This window comes from Danio rerio, chromosome 3 (genome assembly GCF_049306965.1).
Source record: "Danio rerio strain Tuebingen ecotype United States chromosome 3, GRCz12tu, whole genome shotgun sequence".
NCBI classification, from domain to species: Eukaryota; Metazoa; Chordata; class Actinopteri; order Cypriniformes; family Danionidae; genus Danio; species Danio rerio.
The window spans coordinates 6,420,297-6,439,559 of NC_133178.1; the positions used below are offsets into that span (position 1 = coordinate 6,420,297).

The 19,263-nt window shown below is 43.5% G+C and overlaps 1 long non-coding RNA gene across 1 annotated transcript in view; it reads left to right on the plus strand.

The window, feature by feature from the left end:
• The window catches only part of LOC141381122 (uncharacterized), a 51,949-nt gene extending 41,513 nt beyond the window's left edge, over positions 1–10,436 (plus strand). Inside the window, exon 3 of the long non-coding RNA XR_012400792.1 lies at positions 9,882–10,436. This is a non-coding gene — a long non-coding RNA (uncharacterized lncRNA). The remainder of the gene's footprint in view (positions 1–9,881) is intronic.
• Positions 10,437–19,263: the final 8,827 nt, after the last annotated feature.

The following is a 19,263-nucleotide window of genomic DNA, read 5'->3' on the forward strand; positions in this document are numbered from 1 at the left end:
GGAAATGGCCAAAACCCCACTAAAACCAGCCTGGTCAACCAGCTAAAACCAGCCAACCAGCCTAGGCTGGTTTAAGCTGGATTTTTCAGCAGGGTCTAGTTTCCATTCCCTCACATTGTGTTAAACGTTTTTTTTTACTAAAGTCAAACCAGTTGGAAACATCACGAGGTGAGCAAATAATGACTGACAGGATCATTTTTAGGTGAGCGATCCCTCTGAAGATACCCGTGTCAAACCCACCCACCTTGCGCTTTTCATCGGCGACCTGTAATCTCAGTTCTATCCCAGAATTCCCTCTGATTCTTTTGTCTCTGATACGACCAGGAGGGCTGGTGAAAATTGATTCCCGCCTCTCTCGGCGGAGCCGTCTGAATGTGTGCCAGCTCTTTGAGACGGCAGGAGAACAGAAATAGCGGATCGATGCATCACACATCTGCAGTGACCCGCACACACACTTTGAAGACTCGTGTTTGACAACGAGAAGGTCAGCAGGTGAAGGAAAACTCTCAGATAAACTTACAGTATTGACTCACATACACACACACACACACATACACACACACACAGGCGGCTCTTTTTATCTCTGTCCAACAGTATTTCATTTGTTTTCATAGGTATTACAGCACAAAGTTCTGGCACGCATACATGCGTTTTCCCTGGATTTGCTCTGATGTATTCAGTAAATAATTAAATAAACCGGACACATTTATTTGTGTTCAAGTACAGGAGAAAGTATATGTTGCACAAATGAGTAGTATAGCCTGAGATCACCCTGGGCTGTGGTATCATTTGTGGTTCCAGTGAAGTGAAACGGCTTATTTTCAGTTGCTCTTGATCTAATCTAATCCTTTCAGTCCCTAAGAATTGAGAACACACTCACACACACACACACTGTGCGTTTGCACAGTCATTTGTAAAGTGTGAATAAGCTGCTTTCTTCAACGATGGGCAATGATTCTCTAACCAAACTAACCAGGCATACACATTTGAGGGAGGCAAATGCCATGCTTGGAACACCCTAGCAACTCCATAGCAACATGTTCAAACAGTTATACACCATTGCAACTACCTAAAACACCCTAGTGGAAGTTAAGATTGTTCTTTGTTACTCTAACATGACATACAGCCGATTGAATCTGTCTGAAATGAGAACGTATGACAATGCATGATTTCCTTTGGGAACCACTTGGGTCGTTGGAAGATCGGCGCTGCTAACAAAACGGAGGAAGATTTAAATGCCGGTTTGTACTCATTTGTGGAGGATTACTGTCCACCAGCATCATCATTAGCACCCTCTGGTGCAGAATGCTTTCAAATGCCCAATGATGATGAAAACAAAGAGCAAAGAATGGCTCTCAGATTGATAGCCCTATCTAAAGGACTGCCCTAAAGGACTGATAGCCCCACCCTAAAGAACTGATAGTCTGATTTTAAGGACTAATAGCCCCGCCCTAAAGGGTATAACATCCCACCCAAGGACTAAAAGCCCCGCCCTAAAGGGTATAACATCCCAAAGGATCGATAGCCCCGCCCTAAAGGAATATTTATCCGATCCTAAAGAACTAATAGCCCCACCCTAAAAGAATAGTAATCCCACCCTAAAAGACTGATAGCCCTGCCCTAAAGGAACATGTATCCCACTTTGAAGGACTGATAGCCCCACTCTAAAGGAACATTAATCTCACCCTAAAAGACTGATAGTGACACCTTAAGGACTAACAGCCCGCCCTAAAGAAATAATAATCCCACCCTAAAGAACTGGCAGCCGCGCCTTAAGAGTTATAGTGGCACCTTAAGGATTGACTGCCCCGCCTCAAAGGAATAATAAGCCTACCCTAAAGGACTGATAGCCCTGCCCTAAAGAATAATAATCCCACCCTAAAGAACTGATAGCCCTGCCCTAAAGGAATAATAATCCCACCCTAAAGAACTGATAGCCCCGCCTTAAATGAATAATAATCCCACACTAAAGGACTGATAGCCCCACCCAAAAGGAAAATAATCCCACCCTACAGACTAATAGCCCCGCCCTAAAATAAAAAATTATCCCACCCTAAAGGATAGGCAGCCCTGCCTTAAAAGAGGGTTAGTGGCACTTTAAGGACTACTAGCCCGACCCTTAAGGACTGATGGTTCCACTTCAAGAACTGACAGCCTCACCTTAAAAAAATAATAATCCTTCCCTAAAGAACTGATAGTCCCGCCTTAAAGGAATAATAATCCCACACTAAAGGACTGACAGCCCTGCCCTAAAAGGCTGATAGTGGCACCTTAAGGACTAATAGCTCCACCCTAAAAGACTGACAGCCCTGCCCTGAAGGAATAATAATCCCATCCTAAAAAACTGATAGTGGCACCTTAAGAATTAACAGCCCCGCCCTAAAAGAATAATAGTTACGCCCTAAAGACTGATAGCTCCACCTTAAAAGACTGATAGTCCCACCTTAAGGACTGATAGCCCTGAAACACTAACATCCACGCCCCTAAATGCAGATAGCCCTGCCCTAAAATACTGATAACCCCACCCCTAAAGGACTGATAGTCCCACTTCAAGGATTTATAATTACACCCTTAAGGACTGATAGCCCCGCCCTAAAATACTGATAGCCCCACCCCTAAAGGACTGATAGTCCCGCCTTAAAGATTGATAATTACACCCTTAAGGACTGATAGCCCCGCCCTAAAATACTAATAGCCCCACCCCTAAAGAACTGATAGCCCCGCCTTAAATGAATAATAATCCCATTTTAAAGGACTGATGGCCCCACCCAAAAGGAAAATAATCCCACCCTACAGACTGATAGCCCCGCCCTAAAATAAATAATTATCCCGCCCTAAAGGACAGGCAGCCCTGCCCTTAAAAGAGGGTTAGTGGCACTTCAAGGACTACTAGCCCGACCCTAAAGGACTGATGGTTCCACTTCAAGAACTGATAGCCCCGCCTTAAGGGAATAATAATCCCACACTAAAGGACTGACAGCCCTGCCCTAAAAAGCTGATAGTGGCACCTTAAGGACTAATAGCTCCACCCTAAAAGACTGACAGCCCTGCCCTAAAGGAATAATAATCCCATCCTAAAAGACTGATAGTGGCACCTTAAGAACTAACAGCCCCGCCCTAAAAGAATAATAGTTACGCCCTAAAGACTGATAGCTCCACCTTAAAAGACTGATAGTCCCACCTTAAGGACTGATAGCCCTGAAACACTAACATCCACGCCCCTAAATGCAGATAGCCCCGCCCTAAAATACTGATAACCCCACCCCTAAAGGACTGATAGTCCCACTTCAAGGATTTATAATTACACCCTATAGGACTGATAGTCCCGCCTTAAAGATTGATAATTACACCCTTAAGGACTGATAGCCCCGCCCTAAAATACTGATAGCCCCACCCCTAAAGGACTGATAGTCCCGCCTTAAAGATTGATAATTACACCCTTAATGACTAATAGTCCCACCCCTAAAGAACTGATAGCCCCGCCTTAAATGAATAATAATCCCACCCTAAAGAACTGATAGCCCCGCCTTAAATGAATAATAATCCCACCCTAAAGAACTGATAGCCCCGCCTTAAATGAATAATAATCCCACCCTAAAGGACTGATGGCCCCACCCAAAAGGAAAATAATCCCACCCTACAGACTGATAGCCCCGCCCTAAAATAAATAATTATCCCGCCCTAAAGGACAGGCAGCGCTGCCCTTAAAAGAGGGTTAGTGGCACTTCAAGGACTACTAGCCCGACCCTAAAGGACTGATGGTTCCATTTCAAGAACTGATAGCCCCTCCTTAAGGGAATAATAATCCCACACTAAAGGACTGACAGCCCTGCCCTAAAAAGCTGATAGTGGCACCTTAAGGACTAATAGCTCCACCCTAAAAGACTGACAGCCCTGCCCTAAAGGAATAATTATCCCATCCTAAAAGACTGTTAGTGGTACCTTAAGAACTAACAGCCCCGCCCTAAAAGAATAATAGTTACGCCCTAAAGACTGATAGCTCCACCTTAAAAGACTGATAGTCCCACCTTAAGCACTGATAGCCCTGAAACACTAACATCCACGCCCCTAAATGCAGATAGCCCCGCCCTAAAATACTGATAGCCCCACCCCTAAAGGACTGATAGTCCCGCCTTAAAGATTGATAATTACACCCTTAAGGACTGATAGCCCCGCCCTAAAATACTAATAGCCCCGCCTTAAATGAATAATAATCCCACTTTAAAGGACTGATGGCCCCACCCAAAAGGAAAATAATCCCACCCTACAGACTGATAGCCCCGCCCTAAAATAAATAATTATCCCGCCCTAAAGGACAGGCAGCCCTGCCCTTAAAAAAGGGTTAGTGGCACTTCAAGGACTACTAGCCCGACCCTAAAGGACTGATGGTTCCACTTCAAGAACTGATAGCCCCGCCTTAAGGGAATAATAATCCCGCACTAAAGGACTGACAGCCCTGCCCTAAAAAGCTGAAAGTGGCACCTTAAGGACTAATAGCTCCACCCGAAAAGACTGACAGCCCTGCCCTAAAGGAATAATAATCCCATCCTAAAAGACACTGATAGTGGCACCTTAAGAACTAACAGCCCCGCCCTAAAAGAATAATAGTTACGCCCTAAAGACTGATAGTCTCACCTTAAGGACTGATAGCCCTGAAACACTAACATCCACGCCCCTAAATGCAAATAGCCCTGCCCTAAAATACTGATAACCCCACCCCTAAGGGACTGATAGTCCTGCCTTAAAGATTGATAATTACACCCTTAAGAACTGATTGCCCCGCCCTAAAATACTGATAGCCCCACCCGTAAAGGACTAATAGTCCTGCCATAAAGATTGATAATTACACCCTTAAAGACTGATAGCCCCGCCCTAAAATACTGATAGCCCCACCCCTAAAGGACTAATAGTCCCGCCATAAAGATTGATAATTACACCCTAAAATACTGATAGCCCCACCCCTAAAGGACTGATAGTCCTGCCTTAAAGATTGATAATTACACCCTTAAAGACTGATAGCCCCGCCCTAAAATACTGATAGCCCCACCCCTAAAGGACTGATAGTCCCGCCTTAAAGATTGATAATTACACCCTTAAGGACTGATAGCCCCGCCCTAAAGGCATTCCATGTGACCCGAAGTGGAAAAAAGTGGTTTCGAGGGGTCAGAGAAGGTTATTATGGTTGATTAAAGATTTTGAGGGCAAATTATTATTATTAATATTATTTTTTAAATAAAGAGTGTAAGTTTGAGCTACTGCTACCATAGCATCAGACAACACTTTTCTGACTTTTGCAAAAACCGGCAAAGAAACTCGACACAGCGGACCACAGAAACCTCACTTCCTGCTATAAATGCCTTTGATGTTCATGCAGGGGATCCGCCATGGGGTACAGCGATCACTCATTGCAGAAGCACAGTATAAGTCAGGCTTTAGTTGTTTGAAACGTCAATACAGCAGTAGGCAGCTTTAGCTGATGAAAACATTGCATGCTGCACAATCGATCAGAACTACAAGCGCAGCTGAAAAGTGTAAACAAACTACAAACATGGCGGATGTGCAAGAACAACTGACAAAAGGAGAGAGGGTTAGGTGAAGACGTTTGAATGACTCTTCATTAGTTAATCTACAGCAAGTTTAGTGTCTTGATGCTGGGAGGGATGATTCTTTTTGACCAATCGGTGATCAGCAGAGTGTATATGTCACGTCTTTATAAAGTATATGGCTTGGCAACCCGCATTTTGAAAAAAAAAAAAAAGGTACCAGATACTAGATAGGGAACATAGTGGAAAGGCCCTGAAGGTGAACCAAACTGTACCAAAGTGCATGTAAACATTTCCTCCGCATCCGGATGCTACATTTGAATGCATCTGCTGCCATTTGATTGGCTGATTCAGTAAATTACCTTATTTGACTCTCTAGAAGTGCACTAGTGACCGGTTGAAGTTCAATAGGTATAAAACCTGCCTCCCAATCACACTGTTTTCGCATAGACACTCAGTTGCATCTAACATTTACATGCTTTATTTTCCCAGACACTTGTACCCAAAGCTAGCGAGCTTCTCAAACACACGTCCACATCAGTTTGGGTTCAGCCGTTAACTCATGAGAGCGGGCAGACGTCCAGTTCCCAAGAGCTGAATCTGCCATCTGACCGCACCCTTAATCCAGCCGGCCGCCCACTGATGCCCGCTGGGGCGTAATGGACACCCACAATGCACCAGGCTCTCTGGAATGCTTTTGTAGTTGAGGAATAAGGTCACTCGTCTGGTGAAAAAAGAACTGGTTGGGTTGTTGAAAATCCCAACGCATTTGTCTTCATAATTGTACTTGATAGCAGACAAAGCACAAAAACATCAAAGCATAAGCCGTTCCACAGCATCTAAACACGCACAGACTTATTTTTAAACATGATTTTATTTTAAAATCACAGTTAAACCTAAACATGCACAGACTTTGAGTTATTTATTTTACATTTAAAGTTGTAAGTAAATCCAAATATGCACAAACTTATTTGTTATTATTTTAAAACATTATTTTAAAATCACATTTAACAATTTTCTTTTCAGCTTAGTCCCTTTATGAATCTGGGGTCGCCACAATGGTATGAACCACCAACTAATCCAGCATATGTTTTAAGCAGCGGATGCCCTTCCAGCTGCAACCCATCGCTGGGAACTTTAAAATCCCAATTAAATCTAAACATGCACAAATTTAGTTCAGTAATTATTGTTAAACATTATTTAGTTTTGTTAAAGATCCAAATTTTGTTTTATTAAATGTTTATTAAACATTGGATTATAGCTTTTTTAAGTGCACAAGTAAATCTAAATGTGCACAAAACATTAACTTATTTTAAGTTCATTGATGAATCAAATCTTGCGCAAACATTTTCATAATTTTGTTTTTAAGAATAGTTGTTTTTTAAGGTTTTAAGTTTACGGGTTAATCTAAACTATAGGTGGGAATAATAAATTTTTTTAAATCTAGATTAATCTCACTGTAATCTCAGAATTAATCTAGATTAAAATGGCTCATTTGAATTCTGCCGAAGGCATTCAGAATATGTGTGCTACCCAAATAATAAGTCTTTGAGAATGGGTTTCTCAAGCCAGGTGGCGCATTAGACCAGGGGCTTATCTCCTGTTTCCAAAATGCATCACAAACTGCTTGAGAAACTGTTCTACTATGATAATTGGTGGTGAAAATAAATGATGTTTAATAAGATGTACTTGTGTTTACTAACTGTTTATTCAGTTCAACATGAATGTTCAACTGTAGGCCTACAAAAGCTCCAAACAGCAATTTTTGAATCCGACTAAAGTCATAACTGAACTAAACAGACATGGAATTAAGACGTGTGGACTAAGCAGATATTAGTGGCATTACCGAAGTAAACACCAGTTTGTCACGGGGGCATGAATGAAATGTTCATGAGTTAAAGTGAAACTGCCGAACTGCAGTTAAAGTCACTCAAAATTACAGGAAACTCTTACATGAAAGCACTTCACGTAAACACCTTCATTATATTATTGTCTATTAAGGCAAATAACTACATTACAGATGTCCATGTAAGCGCAGTCAGTATGTCTTTGAAGTAAATGAAAGATCCAAAAGGTCACTTTTTTTGTCAGACAGCTCACCGGTCAGGTATACATCCGCACTAAAATATCAAGGTGAAAGTCATCATGGTTTGCGTAGAATAGACCCTGCTCCCAACCCAACTTTGAGAATAGATTAACAGTGATTTTTTTTATCACGTGATAAGAGTCTCGCGTTAATGCAACACGTTAACGGCAATAACGGCCCACCACTAGTGTGTTTAATATGATTTTGCACGTTACGTGTGTATGGCTGTAAAGGCTCACCTGCAGGTCAGATTCTCTTTAGTTCATATTTTATTTTATTTCAATTAATTTTGTCTAAAAAAATGATTAGACCTGTCCAGTTTTGTCTGGAACGTATCCCAGACCACCTTCTGAAGGGATTTGAGTGATCGGATTTATATCCGATCACAATAAAATAAACGAAGTGCAGTTGAAACAGTCTTAAAAGCAGACGTGATAGGATTAGCGCATTTTTGTCACAACTGTCCGTGACCACCTGAGGGCGCTGTAGTTCAATGGACTCAGAATGGACTACAGCGTCCCAAAAAGACTACAACTCCATACTTACCACACTCATACACCGGAACACATACACTGATCTGTCATCACAGCTGTATCTGTTTTACCGTCGATTATCTGGACTATATATTCTATCATTCCACCACTTTTGATCGTCGTGTCCTTCCTTGTTGTTCTTGTCCCCAGTCCTAGTAACTCTTGCAAACCGAGTTTCTTGATCTTGTTCTTGTATTTTTGCTATAGTCTAGTTTGTGTTTTATTTGTTTTTCTCGTCTGTTTTGCAGTAAGTCTAGTTTTTCGAGTTTATTATTCCTGAGCCTTGTCTCTGATTTAGTTTCTGGTTTTGTCGTTTATTTGTTACTTTGTACTTTGAACACCTTGTTTTATGTTGATGCACTGTAAATAAATCTGCACTTGGATCCGCACCTTTTGTTTTCCTGTTTTGATCAAGCATAACATGACACTTTTTGTTGTGTAGTGACAGCTACCCATAGAATGTCTCATCAAAGATTCAAACATTACCACTCATGTGACTCGCATCACATTATTGTAACTTTGAGGCTCCATGGGGTTCGAATTACTACCCATAGTTATTTCAAGAGTTCCCACTTAGATATGCTTGGCGTTTATAGCAGGTTTGGCATGCTGTTGCGGGAGAGAACCCTGAGCTCGGAGATGTTTGAGCCCAAGGCTTCCGCCCGTTCAAACAAGCTTATTGACCTTATTCTCCGCCGACGAGCGGGCGCTGCCATTTGAATCTTTTTGGCTCGAGACTTCCGGTCTCATTCACTTCCATTCATTTTTAGACATTAAAAACTGCTCATTACGCTGCTTGATGTTGCAATTTGATATTCCCTTGTTATATTATTCTACTTGGTCTGTATAGTCATGCAAACATTTGTTTGTAGAGCAAGTAGTTTGACCGTTTTCTGCCGTTTATTATTCCTAGTCATTTCTCCCATAGGCGACTGAATCGGAAGTTCTAAGACAATCGCGAAAATAGCCGCACTTCCGCATTTTAGAATAAGGTCAATTGGGAGATCCGAGATCAGGTAGGTCTCGAGAGCTCTCCCTTGGAAAAGGGAGGAAAAGGAGGAGATGGGGCGGAAGGGGGTATTCTTCCAAAACGAAGATAGAGCAGTATGGAGAAAACGATCCATTTATTGCAAACTAGGATCACTCTGATTGGATTATTACTGATTACAGATAAGCAGCCAGCCGTGCTCAATCATGTAACGTGCTCTTCTCGAAATTAGTTTATAAAACTTCACTTAAAATGATACTTTATTATAAAATAATCGTTAAAAATTACGTAAAATAATTAAAAGGAAAAATTCTGGACATTTTGGCCATGTAGGTGGGTCATTCGTACCACCCGAACTCCCCCCTTGGCGACGGGCATGTATGCACAAACTTTGATTTTAAAAAATTTTTTTTTGGTTTGTTTAAGTTTAAAAGACTCAAACTTTCTTCAATTCTTATTTACAAACATTCAAGCTCACATCTAAATCTAAACATCCACAAACTGTTACATTTTCTGCTTTAAATATAAAGTACCTCGTTTAATTTCACATCAGCAAATAGAAACATGCACAAACTTTCTTTAATCATTATTCAAACTGTTAGTTAGTCTGAAGGTGTAGTATAGTTTGAGAGTTCTGAAACGTTGACGGTGTTGTTTCTGCAGCTAGTGACTAATATGAGAAGTGAAGACTCATTTGGCTCTGTGTTTGACGCTCCCTCTCTGATCTCCAGGATGAAGGTGTGACTGTTGGTTAGTATCAGGCTTTGAGGAGCTGCGGGAGAGCGAGGTTTCAGCAACGCCCGGCGAACGGCAGACACAGCTCAGGTCTGAACACAACAAACGGTTAAACAGCCATCACCACCCAGCGCTAAGTGTGTTAATAGGTTATCTGGCCAGAAAAAAAAGACTAGTCATCGTTACCAGACATCTCAAACCACAATCCCTTCAGCGCTAGTAAAGACTAACTGCAGGCTTTGGGAAAGTACGGCGTGTGTACAACAATAATAATCATAACCATTTCGGGGGACATCAGGTACTGAATCCTTCATATAAAAAGAACAAATATTGGTAATTTTCAGAATGATGCACAAAAACAAAACAGATTGTGGGGAAGCAGAGCTAAAATGAATAGACCTTCGAAGAAAGTCTAATGACTAATGGACAAACTAATGACTAACGTATGACGTTAAAATGAGCATTGTTTTGTGTATTTGGTGCAATGTGATGTTTACACTGTTTAAAGTACATAAAATAAAATAAAAACATAATTTTTTATATACACCATGCATTATTGTTGCTTATTTGTAATGTGAACAGGCGCTGACAAGAGAGTGCGGATCCAAATACAGGGTTTATAATGCTAAGAATCATCAGGCAAGCAACAGTCAACACTGAAGCAAACAGATGCATACGAGCAATCCAGAATCGTGGTCATAAAACAGGCGGATGATCAAAAGGCAGGAAGCAAGCAACATAAACAATTGAAACAAAGCGAGAGTCAAAACAAGGCAAGGCAAAACACATCACAATGTTTACAAACAGAATAACAAGACTCAGCACTGATGTGTGTCTGTGTGTGTTGTTTAAATAGCCTTCTTCGAGCAGCTCCCAGCTGTGTGAGTGTAATCATTTGTGATCTGGTACTGGTGTGTGTGTGTGTGTGGTGTATGACTGGAACTGTAGTCCATGTTACAGCGGATTTGTAGTTCTTTGGCAATCTGTGTTATTACCAGCAATCTGCAAGGATTAGATTGATAGTGTATGTGACATTATTAACTGTCTGGAATGCTTGATTCTGATTGGTCAGTCGTAAAAGTCTATGTTAACAACAGCTGAGACTAATAACACAGCCTTATCCGGGATCTTTGAATCATCTTGATCATCAGCAAATATGTTCACATCCATTTTAACCACAATAGTTCATGAGTGTAGTGTCGATCTTTCTTTTGTGGCCAATATTGCATCGATTTGTCTTGGGAATGACAGATACAAGTCCAGTGCAATGCTGATGGAGGAAAATATTTCCTGACTTGCTCCTCCAAAACAGTCCAAAGTGGCTCAATAATATTCAGTTCTGGTGACTGTGCAGGCCATAAAAGATGTTCAACTTCACTTTCGTGCTCATCAAACCACTCTGTCAGCAGTCTTGCTGTGTGTATTGGTGCATTATCATCCTGATACACTGCACTGCAGTATACAGTGTTTGACCCATTGGGTCATATGGTCTTCCAGAATAGTTGGGTAACCCTTGGCAGTGACGTGCCCATCTAGCAGAGGTAATGGGCCTAGGGAAAGGCCATGAAATTGCAGCCCAAACCATCACTAGCCGCATATCCACTGTCGGGCCAGTGTGAGCCAGGGTTTTTATCGGGTTGGGCCGGGCCAATCGCCCGGGAGGTTATGTAGTGATGCTGAAATCATGTCACGTTTCCACTGTTCCCTGCTGAAAAATCCAGCTTAAACCAGCCTAGGCTGGTTGGCTGGTTTTAGCTGGTCGACCAGGCTGGTTTTAGAGGGCTTTTGGCCGTTTCCAGGCTGGTTTCCTGGCCAAATCCAATGACCAGCCAAATCCAGCAAAAACCAGCTTGACCAGCCTGGTTTAAGCTGGACATAGCTGGTTTTGGCTGGACTCCCAGCTTGGCTAGGCTGGTCAAGCTGGTTTTAGCTGGTCATCTCCCAGCCTGACCAGCTAAGACCAGGCTGGAAATGGCTGGAAACCAGCCTGGAAGTGGCCAAAACCCCTCTAAAACCAGCCTGGTCGACCAGCTAAAACCAGCCAACCAGCCTAGGCTGGTTTAGGCTGGATTTTTCAGCAGGGTTGGGCTAGAAGCTGGCAGCGCGTCACACAAAACCTGCCCCCAGAACATCACCCACTTCAGCGGGTATCAGGCAGATAAAGCACACAATTGCGTCCTCACGAAACCATTAAAATGAAGACAGTGTAATGACGGCACGCCATCTGTACCAGACTCGGGCAAAGTGTGTCTCCTTTCACTTAGCCCCAAAGCCCCAGCTGGCCCTCTTTGGCCCAAGGTATTCGGCGGGCAGAAAAAGGCTGGCCGCTGGCCCTGAGGAAGCCCAGCTTTGGCCCGATCAGGCCCCGGAAGTGACAGTGGAAACGCGACTGGCGCTTAGCTCGCTTTAGGCATGATAGTGAAAACGCGGCTACTGATCCACCCCCATGCTTCACTCTGGGTATGCAGCAGTCTGTGTGGGATACTTCTTTGGAGCTTCTCCACACCGTAACTCTCCTGGATGTTGGAAAGACTCATCAGAGAACAATACACGTTTCACATTGTCCACAGCACACGATTTTCACTGCTGGCACCATTGAAACTAATGTTTGGCATTGGCACAAGTGACCAAAAGTTTAAACGGTTAAAAAGCTAGAACAGCCAGCCATGCATATTGACCATGTGGAGCTCCCGACCAACAGTTTTGGTGGGAACAGGAGAGGTGAGGTGTAAAGATCTGCGCGGGACTAAATTTTGAATCCCGCTCCCGCCCGCACCCGCCAGGTTTTAGCCCGAACCCGACCGCTCCCGCTTATATTAAGAATTTATTGTCCCGCTGCCCGAACCGCACCGTTTTTTGCCCGCTGCGCCCGTTCCCGCTAAAGAGCGGGGGAGAACAAAACCGAAAATCCCCCAGCTATACAGTCCAGACAGCCAAGTTGTCTGTATAAACACACACGATTGATTCGGGCCGGAATCGGGCAGTGAGTCCACAAGCATCCGGAGTCCGGCAGCCGGAGCCGGGCTGAGTGGTAAGTCTCTGGCAGGCGGGAATCTAGCCGGAACTGGCCCGAGTGTATTTTGCTATCTGGGAAAGCTCTCTCTCTCTCTCTCATTTGCATAGCAATATCCTCAATATTGCTAGACAGCCCGCTCCCGTCCCAAATTAAGCCCGTTACCGACCGCTCCTGCGATTTATTCGGAAATTTATTCCCGCGCCGCAGAAATCTGGTCAGGTCCTGCGGCGCCCGCGGGACAGCCGCGGGAATGCAGACCTCTAGTGAGGTGCACATTTAAATCTACAATTGAGTTGTGCAGCTGTGGTTTTATGTTTTATTTTTTGGATACAATGTGGGTTAGCACCCAGACATCCCTTTCAGACAGCTTCCTCATGCGTACACAGTTACTCTTAGTACTTCTTCTCAGTGGTTTGCTCACGTTACTCTGTGGCTCTCGATACATAACAAAGACTTGCTTTAAAATAACAGAAAACCTACTGGCAGTTTATTACAAGGTATTTGTAGCGTAATATACAGACAATATAGCACTTTAAACTATTAAAAATGTTCATAAGAGTCACCTTTAGGTTTTAAAAAACCTAAATATATTAGGAGAAATAAAAACATGAATCCCAAAACACACTAAACTGCTCATTTACGGCTATATTTTACAGTGTGTGACATTTAAGCGCACAGATGTGTCAGTCAGTGTGTGTTTCTGTTCAGCTGAAGATCGCGCAGGATGTTGTGGTCGCGGTGGAAGTGAGATTTGGTCGATATGCTCAGCCTACGTCTGTATTCTTCAATGAACCTCGAAGGCGTGTGTGTTTCATGGTTAAACTGATAGTCTTGGCCTTTTGACGTCCACATGTTCATATTCACACGTCCATCTCAGCGGTTTGCGTAGAGCCATTAGTGATGGAAAGCGGTCCGTCTTTTCTTGAGAAACCTGTAGATGAACTTTAATCTCCACCGCAGCTCTGTTCAGCCGTTTGAGAAAAGGACGAAAGTCACCCGCCTTCGTGATGGAGCATAAACAGATCTCGAATGTGTGGCCTTTCCCTTTCTGATGCAGCTTTTGACCCGATGCCGGCTTCAGTGACGCAAACACTGATGCTGCTGCTGCTTTTATTGTGCAACCCATTTAACAGACTTTCCATGCCACGCTCAGGTCCAAGGTGTTGCGTTTGACATTCAGTTGAAGTCAGAAGTATTAGCCCTTCTGTATATTTTTTCAACACATTTCGGGACATAATAGTTTTAATAACTCATCTCTAATAACTGATTTATTTTATCTCTGCCATGATGACAGTAAATAATCTTTGACTAGATCTTTTTCAAGACACTTCTATACAGCTTAAAGTGACATTTAAAGGCTTAACTAAGGTAATTATGCAAGTCATTGTATTATAGTTTGTTCTGTAGACTACCGAGAAAAAAATTGTTAAAGGGGGTAATAATATTGGCCTTAAAATGGTTCAAAAATGTTTTTATTCTAACCAAAATAAAACAAATAAAGGGGGTCGCACACTAGATGTGCCCCTCGGTGATGTGTCGCACCATCCCAGCCAGCAATGACATGTGGGGCCTAGATGGGTCTTTCATGATTTGCCCGGTTAAGGCCCACATAAGACCCTCACAGATCCCACTTAAAACCCATCTGGGCATCAACGGGTGCAAACTCACTTTAAACCCCTTTGGGCAGGTGGGGCCCAAATGGGTGTGGCATGAATTTCCCAGTTAGGACCAATGACTGTAAAAAATATGGACGACGCGACAGCCCCTTTTCCCATTGAACGCCTTGAGGGCAAAACGCCTGCTTGACGGGCACAAACTGTCGCAAAAGACTGCTGAAATTGGAGCCTTGACATGCGCAGAAGGACTGTCTGATGGAGCCAGAGGAGGAGCCGCGAAAATGAGTGGAGTCGAGCTTCCAACCAAAACCTTTATGTAAAATCAACCACGCCCCCCAAACTTCCCAGCATGCATTTGCTGTCATATCAACACAAATGGATGTAATAACAGTAACAAATATGAAGGTTTTATATATTCAATCGCGCCAGCTCCGGGCCGCAGCGCAACTCGCAGCGTCGCGGGCTGATTCCGGCTCGCATGCGGCAGCGCCGGCTCGCTCGGCCGCCGCATCTGGCTCGATTGACTCGGGCTGGAATCGGGCAGTGAGTCCAGGCATCCGTAGTAGGTCCAGCAGAGGTAGTCAGTCTGAGCTCTGAGGGGTAAGTCTCCGGCAGGCGAGAATCTAGCTGGAACTGGACCGAGTGTGTTTTGCTATCTGGGTGGCTAGGCGTACGTGTATCAGCAAACTAATAAAGCCCGAAAAAAGCCCTGACCTTAGCGAATAAACAGTGTTCCACCAGGATTGTGTATGTCAGAAACTATAGTTTACTGCTGAACTCATTTTGTCATGGTAAAATAACACAGAAATCGAATAATAACACTTTAGTCTTCTGCCGAAGCTCAGACGGTCTCCTTTGAGAAACTGTCAATCACAGTTGTCAATCATGATGACACGCCCAGCATTAAATTACTGCTAAAAACAAACTGTTTACAAAAATGAGGATCTGCACCTATTACAGCACAATAACCAGTGCCTTAATCCACCAGAACTATCTTTCGGGACAGTTTATTGCAAGTGTAATAATTTTTTTTATTTGGGCTCAAGTCTCCTTCATTAACACGGAGGAGGCGGGCTTTATGACTTGTACTGCAGCCAGCCCCCAGGGGGCGATCTAACGGCCGAGACCTTCACTCAAACGCAGGCTTGCGGCACACTTGGTTAGGACCTATGCAGTACCCTTACAGGTCCCACTTTTAGTACGTCTGGGCTTCCACGGCTGGCCCCAATGTGAATCCCGGTTGCAAGCCTGTAATGGGGCCCACATTTGACGCCCGTGAGGCCCTCATCTGGGCCCCTCATGTCATTGCGGGCTGGGATGCAGCGCCATGCATTTCAGAATTTTAAACATGGATTTCTATCAGGGTACACACACCGGTGCTGCAAGTTAGCGGCTGTCCGCGACACCCAGCTATGATTCAGGACACCGTTCATATTTCTTTCGCGCCACAGAGCGCCATCTGAATAGTTTCATTTGAAATAAGGTGCGAATGTGCACGCCTGATGTGCGATAGTTTCAACTGTCATGTGTGCGCCGTATCGCGGTGCCAACTGGCGCATATGGTGTGCTACCTGCTTAAGGCTTTTTCTAGAAGAAAGAAAATATTATAGGAAATACTGTCAAAAATTCATTACGTAAACCTAATCTGGCCAATATTCATTGCATTTACTAGATTTTTTTTAGTGATTCAAACAATTGACGTGTGCGGAATTTCATTCATTCATTTTCTTTGCGGCTTAGTCCTTTTATTAACTTGGGGTCGCCACAATGGAATGAACCGCCAACTCATCCAGCATATGTTCTACGTAACTAATGCCCTTCCAGCTGCAAGCCATTCATACACATACACTACGGACAATTTAGTTCGGTTTTAGTTAGGTAAGCTAAAATTGTCCGTAGTAGTGACTCATAGTGGTTCAAATGAATCGTCCTGATAATGAGTATTTAGCCGCGACGTTGATATAGAACTTAAGCCCCGCTCATTTATTGTGCGCACAAACCTCGGAGAATTGAAACCTACGGCCCCACCCACAAACACAGTTGCAAGAAGAAGAAGAACGCTGTAGCAGATCCCGGTTGAATCATGTTCGAATACGCTGTGCTCAGCAGGATATTATTGGAAAAGTGAGGGAAAACTTGTGTTATTTTCATTCCCAAAGATGAGGCTGCGAAGAGTCAGTGGTTGAAGTTTATTTTTGCAAAAATACCTCAGCATTATAGCCCCAGCCTTGAGCTGTGCTCCTGTCATTTTTCTGACGAGTGCTTCAGCAAACTACACACTTACAACGGTGGATTCATCGGCCATTTGTTAAAGGAAGGATCAGAAAAGACTATTGATGTGTGGCACTTTGTCAGAGCTCGACAGGAACTTTACAGTACACAGTTCATGTTTCTTCCTCCATTTCACAAGTGTAAGTTAGCGTGATTTAAAATGGCTGCCTCCTTGTTTTCTCTAGCTTGCACATGATGTATTTAATTGTGTTTTTTTACTTGTAACAGCTTGCAGTGTATCTGGTTAACTCTATATTCTCATATTGCGTCTAAAACCACATTGATAACGAAACACGTAGCGCTTTTGTTTACGGATTTAAATGATTTTGTGAGTGCGCAGTCTACTGCAGTTTGTCGATGCTATAACCACCGTCAGCTGTTCCTACACACGTGTGACAGTCAAGTTTCAGAATAGTTCAGCTTTTGCCACTGTGTGGATTAATACTGAATATGTATCACTGTTTTGTACTTATGGTTAAGAATAGAGCGATATCCTGGTGTTAAACTGCATTGCTTCAATGCACTCCTGCATTGGGCTCACACACATACCTGCCAATACTTGTCTCTAAAAATCCAGGTGACCGGAGGGGTTAGGTATGGAGGTGAGGTGTCTGAATAACACTTTTGACTGTTGAGAACCAGGTACTATGTACTATACCCGGAGGTTTCACAGACTGTACTATAGCTTTCCGGGAGAAATAACAAAACAGGAGGGTGGTGGGAGATGGGTCTGAAATACAGAGGACTTCCGGGAAAAACGGGAGTGCTGGCAGGTATGCTCACACATACACTCTGCCCTCTGACTACTTTAATATTGATGTTAAGCCGTGGTGGGCATTTCACTCTGTCTCACGCTGAACGCAATTGATCAATCGCAACAAACTGTCATCGGTCCAATCAGCGCAGATTAGCCTTATGCTAAGGAGGGGTTTGGGAACAAATGAATCGCTGAATGAATCGTATGGGAATCGATGAGAAAATAAATGCATATTAAAAGACCATGAAAGAGCTTTTTGACCTTGCATGCAGATTAAACTGTGTTGGAGACCCTTAAAACCAAATATGACCCAGTTTAATGTATAATAGGGGCTAGAGGTCTGCATTACTTTCCGAATAAATCGCGGGAGCGGTCGGTAACTGTTTTAATTTGGGACGGGAGCGGGCTGTCTAGCAATGTCGCGGATATTGCTATGCGAATGAGAGAGAGAGAGAGAGAGAGAGCTTTCCCAGATAGCAAAATACACTCGGGCCAGTTCCGGCTAGATTCTCGCCTGCCAGAGACTTACCACTCAGCCCGGCTCCGGCTGCCGGACTCCGGATGCTTGTGGACTCACTGGCCGATTCCGGCCCGAATCAATCGGGCCAGATGCAGCGGCCGTAAGCGAGCCGACGCTGCTGCATCCACGCCGGAATTGGCCCGAGAGTAATGCGCACTGCGGCCCGGAGCTGGCGCGACTCAGTATTTATATACCTTTATATAAAACCTTTTGGTATTACATTGGTACTTGATACATGGTATTACAACCCTTTGAGTCGATATAACAGCAAACGCCTGTTTGTCTGCTTGGTGCTTGTGTGTGTGTTAGTGCGCGTGCGCTGGGGGATTTTCGGTTTTGTTCTCCCCCGCTCTTTATAGGGATCGGGCGCGGCAGGCAGAAAATGGGGCGGTTCGGGCAGCGGGACAATAAATTCTTAATATAAGCGGGAGCAGTCGCGTTCGGGCTAAAACCTGGCGGGTGCGGGCGGGAGCGGGATTCAAAATTTAGTCCCGCGCAGATCTCTAATAGGGGCTTTTTAAATGTCACTGTAAGCTGAATACTAGTATCTTAAAGAATGTCTAGTCAAATATTATTTACTGTCATCATGACAAAGATAAAATAAGTCAGTTATTAGAGATGAGTTATTAAAACTATTATGTTTAGAAATGTGTTGAAGAAATTTCTCCATTAAACAAAAATTGGGGAAAAATATACAGGAGGGCTAAACATTTTTGGTCTTGACATGTTTATGTTGTATTTGTGTGTGTGTGTGTGTGTGTGTGTGTGTGTGTTATCTTGTTTAGTAGCCGTTTTCTTGGTCTTTGATTTGAAAGTGAACTCACATCTGTGTAAATCTCCAAATAAAGTTTCCCTCCAGCTGTTTTATTTACTCCCAGTGTTTAATCACATCAGTACCTGTTCAGTCTCGGACTCCATGCTTGCGTATTTAAATCGCTTTCAACCATGTATGATTTTCTACCGCTCATGCACTCTCTGCTTTTATTTATTTATTTAATGTGTGTGTGGGAGAAACAGAACTTGAGTGTTTGATGTCCATCTAAAACAGGCGGAGAAAACACCAGCGGCTCTTCACTCCTCCGTGTGCGTGTGTAACAGCACTTACTCAAGCAGTGTGTGTGTGTGTGTGTGTTTTAATGGTCCACCTGGGCCCAGTGGGTCTGTTCATCCGCTCTCTCAGTCCACCTGCAGTCAGTGT